Source organism: Pseudophryne corroboree, chromosome 5, assembly GCF_028390025.1.
Source record: "Pseudophryne corroboree isolate aPseCor3 chromosome 5, aPseCor3.hap2, whole genome shotgun sequence".
NCBI lineage: Eukaryota > Metazoa > Chordata > Amphibia > Anura > Myobatrachidae > Pseudophryne > Pseudophryne corroboree.
This window is the reverse complement of record NC_086448.1, coordinates 841,841,608-841,853,467: the sequence shown is the minus strand read 5'-3', so window position 1 is coordinate 841,853,467 and position 11,860 is coordinate 841,841,608.

Genomic DNA, 11,860 nt, shown 5'->3' with positions numbered 1-11,860 from the left:
CTAAGGGGGATTAACAAAATAGTTGAGAGTCAGTTCCCCGTAGTGCCAAATCCAGCTGTCATCCTAATGCAAATTCCTCCCACTGCCAAATTTTTCACTGTTATTGACCTCTGCTCCGCATTCTTTTCGGTACCTCTGCACCCTGACAGCCAATATTTGTTTGCATTCACATACAGAGGAGTCCAATACACGTGGACTCGGTTACCCCAAGGTTTCATAGACAGTCCAAGTATATTTTCTCAGGCTTTGCATGATTGTTTACAGTCTTTCCAACCGGAGGGTGGATCAGTATTGATACAGTATGTAGATGATTTACTACTGTGTTCAGATTCGCTGGAAGCTTCCCTGAAGGATACGAAACAGCTCCTGTTTCATCTTTCAGACACAGGACATAAGGTTTCCAAAGACAAATTGCAATTATGCCAACCTAAGGTAAAATATTTGGGACACTGTCTAACACAAGGACTGAGACACCTGACCGCTGATAGAGTCCAAGCCATTAGAGACATGACACTGCCACAAACCCAGCAACAGATCAGGACATTTTTAGGAATGTGTGGGTATTGCCGTAATTGGATCCCAGGGTTTTCCATATTGGCGTTACCTTTGCAGGAAATGGTCTCCTCAAACAAACCTGATAGGATCTCGCATACAGACGAATCCGAAACAGCATTTGAGAGACTCAAACAGTGCCTAACGCAGGCACCAGCACTAGGTATGCCAGACTATGGGAAACCCTTTGAACTATACGGAACAGAAAGTGCTGGTTGCGCAGCAGGTGTACTAACCCAAAAACACGGTGATGCCAGCAGGCCAGTTGCATACTACAGCGCTCAGCTAGACACGGTAGCGCGATCCCTCCCCACATGCTTGCGTAGCGTTGCGGCGATAGCATTGCTAGTGACAAAAAGCGAAGATGTCGTGCTAGGCCACAACCTCACAATCCATACACCACATGCAGTATCTGCCTTATTGAATTCTGCCCAAACCAGACACGTCTCATCAGCAAGGTTTACAAGATGGGAATTGGCATTAATGGCCCCAGTAAACATCACCATAAGGAGATGCAGCACATTAAATCCTGCGACATTTCTCCCAGGTGTGCCTGGTCAGACACAAAGGGTGGAAGGTGAGAGTGGTGGGGAAGGAGAATTTAATACAAAGGAAGACACACATGATTGTATGGAATATTTGACCCAAAATTTTACCGCAAGGCCTGACATCAGTGACAATCCACTGGAAGATGCAGAACTCACGTTCTACACTGACGGTAGTTGTCATAGACAGTCAGACTCGGGAGACTTGTGTACTGGATACGCAGTCGTAGATGACCAAGACACCATAGAAGCGGAACCGCTAGGTCCACCTCACTCAGCCCAGGTTGCTGAACTGGTCGCCCTAACCAGAGCATGTGAATTGGCTAAGGGTAAGTCAGCCAATATCTACACCGATTCTAGATACGCCTTCGGGGTAGTACATGATTTCGGAGCCCTATGGCGCCTCAGAAATTTCATGACGGCAGCTGGTACACCGATAGCGCATGCAGCTTATATAAAAAGGCTTCTAACAGCGATACAGGAACCCGACAGAGTGGCTGTTATCAAATGTAAAGCACATACATATAGTCAAGACCCAGTGTCACTTGGTAACAGCCGAGCAGACGAAGCAGCTAAGCTTGCAGCTGCTACCCCCATACAGACAGACACCACACAACTGATGGTATTTAATACCATCAACACACAGAAGTTGTGTGAAATGCAGAATTTGTGTTCCACACAGGAAAGAGCAGTCTGGAAGGCAAAGGGATATGGCCAGGAGTCCTCAGGGCTCTGGACGGATGGACATGGTAAACCAGTGGCCCCCAGAGCATATCTTCCATGTCTGGCTGAAGCAGCTCATGGGTTGACTCATCTAGGCAAGGAGGGAATGTGCAAATTGGTAAGAGCATACTGGTGCGCCCCAGGATTCTCCTCTCATGCGGGTAAAAGAGCAATGTCATGCCTTACCTGTCTGAGAAAGAATATTGGAAAAGCAATACCTACAGAACCATCCCATATCCCACCTGCCGGCGGCCCTTTCCAGGTAATACAAATTGACTTCATTCAATTACCCCCATGTCGAAATTTGAAATATGTACTTGTTTGTATAGATGTTTTCTCGAATTGGGTCGAAGCATTTCCAGCAGCTACAAATACCGCTATGTTTACAGCTAAGAAAATTGTGCAGGAATTTGTATGTAGATATGGTATCCCTAGAATCATTGAAAGTGATAGGGGTACCCATTTTACCGGTGATGTCTTTCAAGGAATGTGTAAATTAATGGGTATTGATAGCAAGCTGCACACTCCGTACCGTCCACAGGCGAGTGCGAAGGTCGAAAGAGTGAACAGCACTATTAAAAATAAATTGAGTAAAGTAATGGCAGAGACAGGATTGACGTGGCCAGAAGCTTTACCCATTGTTTTGTATAGCATCAGAACCACTCCCAGGTCCCCTCTTAACCTGTCCCCTTTTGAAATTCTGTTTGGTCGACAACCGCATGTCATGATTAACCCTCAGGATGATTTGAAATGTAACAATGAAGTAACTGTAAAATACTTGATTAACATGAGTAAGCAGTTGAGGAATCAAAATGATAATCTGAAGTTGGTGATTCCTGATTTACCAGATAGTAATTGTCATGACATTGAACCTGGGGATTATGTAATGATACGAAATTTTCTACGCTCAGGTTGTCTTATTGATAGATGGGAAGGACCATACCAGGTCTTATTGACTAGCACCACAGCATTGAAGGTTGCTGAGAGAGAGACTTGGGTCCATTCATCCCACTGCAAAAAGGTTGCTGATCCAGAGAGGTCCCGTGATAAGGAACAGACGGTAGAGGTTGTATCACTGGAGTGTCTGTTCCAGGAGGACTAAGGCGGCACCTGAGCCTTGAAGACCGAAAGCAGTTGTTGACTCCCTTCCCCCTTTTATTGTTTTTCTCCACTTCCCATCCCCTCTCCCTTAAAATTTCTTTTTCCCCCTTCTCATTCTTCTCTATTTTCTCCTCGAAGATGGACTTGCCCCAAGAGACTGTGATCCGGATTTTGATGTTAACCATGATGTTGACCAGAGCAGTCTGTTCCGGCGAGAGTACCATAGAGGTCGAGAGAGGTTCTGGAATGGGTTCCGATTATGATGATGGAGGCGTAGTTTTCCAAGATCAACCAAACCAACAAGCAAAGGCGAGTATCAGAAAACGATCCGATAGAAGAAATTGTGATGGATTGTTAGCTGAAGAAAACTGTATCTGTAGGCTCTGTGACAATTTGATTGAGGATGGGTGCATAAAGAAATGCCAATCCAGTTTTAATATCCATATGGACCGGCATCCATTGAGTGACTATCACTCCTTAGTGGGTAACGTATTAAACCAAACAGATTGTTGGGTATGCTCTCAAGTACCTCAGGGTCATAGCAAATCAGGGCTAGTACCATTTCCTTTAACGTTAGGGGAGGTACTTGAGCTAAGTGGTGGGAGACCGGTGGACCGGAGGTTTAACATCTCCAGCCCTCCTAGTTTGAAGCTCCACCAATACCATGTGGATAGGTCCCTCTTATGTTTTAATATCTCCAATCCCCGTAAGCCGGGAAATTGGGAAGTGTCATGGAGCAACCTTACCATGACCTTCTCACACAGAGCAGATAGAATGCCTACAGATACAGAGCTTGTACGCCACATAGCCAGTAGAGGAAAATCTTTCCGGTATAGATACACCCTAGGAAATAGAATTACTAGAGTTGGAGAAGTATCACCAGGATACTGTGCACATATCGTACAGTCTGATACGTGCATTAAGCAGATGGAAGAATTAGGGTCAGGAGATTTCACATGGAAGGTTTGTAATATGGTAATGTCCTTCTCCGTCCCATATGTTCTCCCCGATGATGCATATTTCATATGCGGGAGAAAGGCGTACAAGTGGCTTGCCCCAAACTCTGAAGGATTGTGTTATATTGGAAAGGTATTGCCTGAAGTGATGACTGTTACACATGACAAAATGAAGGACATACACCGTGGTGCCCAAGCTCCTTATACTCACACTCATTACGAGCACCGAGTTAAAAGACAACTGTCAGAAAGGTTAGAGCATCCGGCCTCTGATCTTATCCATGAATCCACCGGGATTCAGGTTCTGGTAGCGTTAGATTTCACTCGCACCGCTCGGGGAGTGATGAATTATAGATACATTTCCGCACTCGCCAATTTGTTAGATAATATCACTGAAATGTATGATGACATGTTCAGATACACTGGAAGAGAACTTCAAGCTTATAAAACAGAACTAGTTCAGCATAGGATGGTTCTTAATTATCTTACAGCAGTAACAGGCGGATATTGTGTTACATTGGCAACACAGTACGGCATAAAGTGTTGCACGTATATCACAAATAGCACCGAGGATCCGGTAGAGGTCATAGACCAAAAGATGGACGATATTCTCCAATTGAAGTGGGAATTTCGTCGAAAACACAATCTCACCCTTGCCGCTGTAGGTAATGAGCTGACTAGTTGGGTGTCATGGTTGAACCCGCGAAATTGGTTCTCCGGTTTAGGAGACTGGGCTCAAGGAGTCATAATGGATGTTGGAAAGTTTCTCCTATGTATTTTAGGTGTTGTTATATCTATTGGATTGATATTTAGATGCGGGCAGGCTTTAATGAGGTGCAAACAAAGTACAAGAGTGATGAGCTTGAGGAGTGAGGAAACTGTAATTAACCTGGATTTGATTTATGACCCAATGATAGAAACCAGGATGTGATGAAAAATGCGATTATACGGTCCGTTTCTTTCACGTGTTTTTCTGCTTTCTTCCAAGATACAAAGACCCTCTTGGACGAGGAAGTTGACGAGACGCTATACAGACAACAGACAAGCACCAAAGATGAAGTTTTGACAACCTATGATATGGACACTTGATGAACTTTGCCATGGATCCCCAGTTTCCCTAGTATTTTTAAACTCACGCTAGCCCAACATTTTTGTAAATCTGATGGCACTGACAAAGCTATTTGCTCATGCCCAAGGAGCAATACAGCGCAAAGAAGACGACTCTCAACAGATACCGAACAAAACTTCAACAACAGATGTACATTTCCCTGACATAGAATACCACCGCATTTACCGTAATTATGTCTTTTCTTCATTTCTACAACCCTCAGGTAATGACACACATAGTCGATAGGGAATACAGGCACAGATATCAGCAACCACATACTTCCCCCATTCATGTATCATCAACTAAAATGTGTGTGAGGATATTGGGTTCAAAATCACTCAGTCACGGTGGTAGATGAAAAACCAACAGTGGTTTATTAACAGAATAGGTTATAACACAGCTCAGCACACTTCTGTGATCCAATTCTACACGACAATTCCCTCCTGGAGCTCCTGACAGAACATTACTTCTTAGTCAGTCTCCTGCCTCTCTCTCTCTGTCTCAGATCACCTCTTTGCTATTATCAAACCTTTGTCTTTCCTACAATAAGGCGACACCCCCAGAACAGTTTCACATGCCCAGGCATGTCCCCTAGGCCACAATAGATGTTAACTAAAGTAACCTTACTTAATCTGATTGTGTGGCCTGGAATCCATTGTGTGGGGAAGAATGAGGGGGGGGTGTATGGCCTGACATCTGAGACTGGCTGTATCTTCCCAGACAGAGCAAATACATAGGTTATCTGATCGTCACATGGGGAAACATTATTTTACAAACTATAGCAGAATAACCAATACATTCATATATATACATTGAAAACATAACTGTACCCTTGTAACAATAATATCATACAATATAATACAATATTGCCTAACATATAACTAATAACATATTGGCAATTGGTGAAGTCCATGTGTAGGACCAGGGCTAGGAAAGTAACCACGTGTCTTTTACCACTGAGCGACACGACGCGCCAGCTGTGTCATCACATGTCGTCACATTACCTTCCCCTACTTTCTCGCCCTGTGTCCTAAGTAGCTTAAGCTTGCTGAGCGCAGTGATGCTCTTCTACATCAGACAGTCTGTGCCCCATCATAACAATGACTGGCTGGTTTCTCATGTGGGTCTGGTGGTTTTTGGGAATAGCACTTTACAGTTTGTACGGAGCCCACCAGCGTCCCAGGTCCAAAGTCTGTGGTAATTGTCATGAGGCTTGTGTGGGAATTTCTTTCCCCGGTCTGGTGGGTGTGTGGCCCACAGTACATAACTCAATACAGTCTTACCAGGGTCCGGTGGAAACGTGATCAGCAGTCCATAGTTCTTGTATTTCCCCCCGGTGTCCCATCCAAATACATTAATCAAAGTCCCCTTTGTAAACAGCCGCTGGATTGGGGTAACAGCATGTGCAACAGTATAATTCAGTAAGTCCAATAACTGCACCTGGGGACTTAATAATTCCCCTACACCCAACTGGGTAACCTCACATTTCAGATAGTCACAATTTTCCTCCATAAACAAAATCTGATCTCTGGGGCCCTCACTCTCCCTCCCCAACAATGTATTCCCTGGGAACCCCACCTCCATCACCTCTGGTGCATCAGGACAGTGGCTTCCCTTCCCCAAACATGAACCACGGGTATGGTAATTGTCAGGGCACAATGGGGATTCCTTCATGCCAGAAGTTTCTTCTGTGCTATCCTGTGTAAATGCTTCCTCCAGCCTGGCTGGCTGGGTAACTTGTGGGATCCTACTCTGAGTCTTGTATGCTGTGGCCTGGAGTACAATCTGCTCAGCTTCCTTGTGTGTAGCCACCAACTCGACCATCGTTGTACTGGAACATGGATGTAGGTTCACAGGGACAGTGGCATTACCTTCTCCATTCACTGCTACATGTCCTGGCTGACCACCATTGTCCTGGTTAGAGTCAGTCATTTCACCTTGCACACAATGCCAGTCCAATACACATTCAGGTGCCCTAGAGTAGAGCAACATGTTCCCTTCCAGTTCCTGAGCTGATGCTATTTTCACCAGGTCTGATGCCTGGATTTTCTCTGAGTCACAGGGAAGATTCTGGCATTCAGACTGCAGCTCCTTACCATCAAGTTTACTGAATGGGAACAGACCTCCAGAATCTTCTGGGAGAGATACAATAGCTGGGGATACACTGGGCCCTTCCTGAACATCCTTTTCTGATAAAATAACTGGGGCAGCCATGAACATAGCTTCACAATAGGCCTCCCTCAGCCGAATATGCTGATCAGCCTGAAGTGAGACACTGTCTGCACTAGCCATGCTTATAGTTGGGACATTACCACCTACTGCTGCCCTCGCAGAGCTCTCCTCTTCCACCTCTGCCAATAGGAAGGTATAGTGCATCTTCTCCTGGGGTGTTTGGATGACAGACCCCACTTCCTTCTCATTTTCAGTAGCCTCCCCCAAACACAACACTGTAAATGGCTCAATAGCCAGGACTGGTTGGTGCTCACCTGAAGGATTCCCTTGGAGGCTCTGTTGCTGAAGTGGTGGTCGGGTGATAGTGGCAACTTCTTCCTCAATGTCTCGCTGGCACTCTGGGATGGTTTCTATATCCTCCAAGCCTGCAAATGGCCAGTTGTAACACAGCTCAGGCCGTTCACTGAGTGTTTCACTGTGACATTCCCCCAGGGAGAAGAGAACGGGTTGCAGACAGTGCTTCCTTGCATCCACCTGGTCAAGGTCATCCTTTTCCAGTGTAACATACTGGGCAGACAGTTCTTGACACTCTCTCACTAAGTCCTCATCCTCCATCTCAGCAAAAGGGAAGTTGTAGTGCAGTTCCTCCTGGGGTGCCTGGATTGTGCTCACTGCTGTCTTCACTTCGTGTGCTTCCTTCTGTATAGACCACTGGGCAACTTCTTCCCTTGGGTATGGGAGAAGCTGTTGCAGGTGGTGCCTTTCCGCATCCACCCTGTAGCACTGGTCACGCCATGCTGGGGTATCCAGGGGCCCCCGATCCAATGCCACTTCCTTTGGCTCTGTCCGGGAAGGCAATTTACTCTGCACTTGCCCCTCCGTCTCTGTATATTGTATCCTTTGTGTCATTTGGGCCACTGTGGCGATCACTTCCTCCCTGAATTCCTCAAACTCTGGCTCCCCCAGCAGATTCCATGTGGCTGCTTCACTTCTGCAGTGCATGAACGCATTCCCCAGATGACACAACTTGTCCTGTATGCTGGATACTCTCCACCTGCTGATTTCCCACTGAGCTTCATTCCAGTACTCCCAAATGTACTGCATTTTGGAAACTATAAATAAAAGATCCGGCTTCTCAGCCTGCCGATATGCTGACAAACTTCCAACCACAAGCTCCACTGCCCTGGTTCCATTACTGGTCTCCTCCGCTGAGGCCTCGACCATATCCTCCTCTTCCTCCTTATCACAAGGGTGCTCAACGTCCCATTGAGCCAGTTTTCCAATTAGGGATTCCTTGGTATCCACTGTATTAAACTCAATCCGTCTTGCTCGACAGAGGTCCTGTAGTTGATCCTTCTTGCTGTAACGGTAGCATAGCGGGGCGGAATCCATTGCCTGCTGTGGTTTATACCTTTCTGCTGGTGTCTTGAGTGATCCCACTGCTGCCGCCAAATGTGAGGATATTGGGTTCAAAATCACTCAGTCACGGTGGTAGATGAAAAACCAACAGTGGTTTATTAACAGAATAGGTTATAACACAGCTCAGCACACTTCTGTGATCCAATTCTACACGACAATTCCCTCCTGGAGCTCCTGACAGAACATTACTTCTTAGTCAGTCTCCTGCCTCTCTCTCTCTGTCTCAGATCACCTCTTTGCTATTATCAAACCTTTGTCTTTCCTACAATAAGGCGACACCCCCAGAACAGTTTCACATGCCCAGGCATGTCCCCTAGGCCACAATAGATGTTAACTAAAGTAACCTTACTTAATCTGATTGTGTGGCCTGGAATCCATTGTGTGGGGAAGAATGAGGGGGGGGTGTATGGCCTGACATCTGAGACTGGCTGTATCTTCCCAGACAGAGCAAATACATAGGTTATCTGATCGTCACATGGGGAAACATTATTTTACAAACTATAGCAGAATAACCAATACATTCATATATATACATTGAAAACATAACTGTACCCTTGTAACAATAATATCATACAATATAATACAATATTGCCTAACATATAACTAATAACATATTGGCAATTGGTGAAGTCCATGTGTAGGACCAGGGCTAGGAAAGTAACCACGTGTCTTTTACCACTGAGCGACACGACGCGCCAGCTGTGTCATCACATGTCGTCACAATGTGCATCCCCATTTTGTTACAACTGAAAGCCGAAATGAGCTCGGTAAAGTTTGACAGCCCATCCACAGACCTGTACCACGGGATAAGAAGGAATTCAAATGTATACTTCGCAATACCTCGAAGCTTGATTTACCACACGTACGGCACGATGATACATGACCCTCCAAACATGGACTCATACACACATGCTTCTGCTTTCTCACTAGGTCATACCGTCTTCACACCTACTCCTCTCTTCTTCCTTACCCAACCATGGAAATGAATTAACCCCTGACTTATATTTTTCTCCTTTTTTTTTGTTTTGAAGGTGGCAGTTATTATTGACTGCCAAAGGGTGGACTGTCAAAGTCAGAAAAATATCCCTATACACGCTGCCATATTTGCACCTCACGCTGGTCCGCGCTGCGCATGCGTGCGCTTTCCCGTGATAGCGCATACCCGCTGATGCGTGCACCCGCTCGCATCGGTATGCGTATTTACGGTAAGGAGTATGTAGTCGTAGCGTGCGACCCAATCGTTACATATTTTCACAATTAATGTAGTTTGTAGACCATGATCCCTTTGATAGATTCTGAAAGTTTGGTTAATATGGAATGTCCCTGAGCGGAGGAATCCCTCTTTGTATTGTGCTAAGGGTCTAACAGGAATCATACAGCAGTGTTTGGTACCCATCGGAAGAGTATTTAAATAGCAATATTCCGGTGTTGGTTTGGAGCGTATTAATCGCTCGTGCGGATAGTTATGGACATAAGAAGTTTATGTCCATTTCTATTATTTACTCATACTCAGGTATGCGGCGGGAAACCTAGTTTCCCACCCACCTGAGCCGTTTGAAATCGTCACAGCCCACCTGTATGAATCACCCTATGACCTTTTGTTATAGTGCGAAGCCGAGTTCCTGCGTCCAATGGACAATGAGGTTGTAGGGACCATTAGATTGCATTGTGTGAGTAGCATAAAAGACGGGCCTGTGGCATCCAGCTTTCACTTCTCATCAAACGGTTCTCATTGCTGATAATCGGGAAGCTGGATGTCCAGAGGCGCATGCGATCATACCCTTTGTGCGTAAGTTTTTCTCCGTAATCATATTGTCTTACTGTGAGCCAATCTCTCTCTCTCTCCGTCTCTCTCTCTCTCTCTCTCTCCATTCTCTTTCTCTCGTATCTCCCATTGACTAGTATTGTATTGTATTAGATTGGTATTGTATTGTATTTCTAGTGTAGCTATTTTGGTTAGGAAGTCTCTGTTATATTGTAGTGTATCATTTGTACTGTGATTCTTTTTGCAAGTATAATAGTTATAATACAGATAATAGGCTTTGGACCCTAAACCAGTATCTGTGTATTTCCTATAGTTTTAAGTGTTCACTTGAGCGTCGGTGACGCTCAAGCAGCTTTGTAGTTAGTCAGGTTACACAAGGTTGCACTTACACCCTGTATTCACATTAAGGTATTCTGTGTATTTCATTGATAAAAGGTTTAGACATAAAGGTATAGCGTTGTGAGCGTCTGCGCCGCTGGTGATCTCCTCGTGGTCTCGAGCGTCCGCTACGCCATAGCGAATCATTACTCTAGTCATCACCAATAACGTGTTGTCCTGTGATCACTGGGCCGTGAGCGAACGTGACGCTTGAGCGTCTCGCCTTCGGCTGAGCGATCGTTACGCAACCAGCGTACCCTTACGGTACTTCTTAAGTAAACAGCGTACAGTGTTCTTAGACCTCATAAAGGGTTGTTTATACGACAAAGGAATTTAACATTGTCAGATGAAACAGTAGTGTCCTTTCTATACGCAACGCCACATAGTAGAGCACCTTATACACATAATGCCACACATTAGTAATGAATTTATACACATAATTCCACACAGTAATGCCCCTTACACATATGAGACACATTATTAATGTCCTTATAAACATAATTCGCCTTAAACATTATGACAACCTTTATTAATGCCCTTTTACACATAATGTCCCTTACACATATGCCGCACATCATTAATGCCCTTATACACATAATGACATGTATAGTGCCCCCCTACACATTTGCTGCACATTATTAGTGCCCCTATACACATAATGACACACATACAGTAGTACCCTGTTACACATATGCCGCACATTATTAATGCCCTTATACACATAATGACACACATAGTGCCCCTTACACATATGTTGCACATTACTAGTGCATTTTTACATGACACACATAATGCTCCTTACACATATTCCGAACACTACTGCACAACTAACCCACTCACATGCACACAACACTCACACTGCCACTAACACTGTGACCTCTGCCTCTGCTTGGATACAGATGTGTCCTCACAAATCTTGCATCAATGCTAACGTCAGGCACCTTTTTTTTATGAAAATTCATCTAATGTGCATTGCTATGTGGCTAGGATGCACAAGCAGCTTCTGCTGATTAAAATGATATGCAGCATGCCTATATACTGTGTGAGACTGTGGCTGTATCTTCATATGAAATGCTACACACAGAATATAGACATGCCGCATATCATTTTAATCAGCAGAAGCTGCTGATGCCCCTAGGCA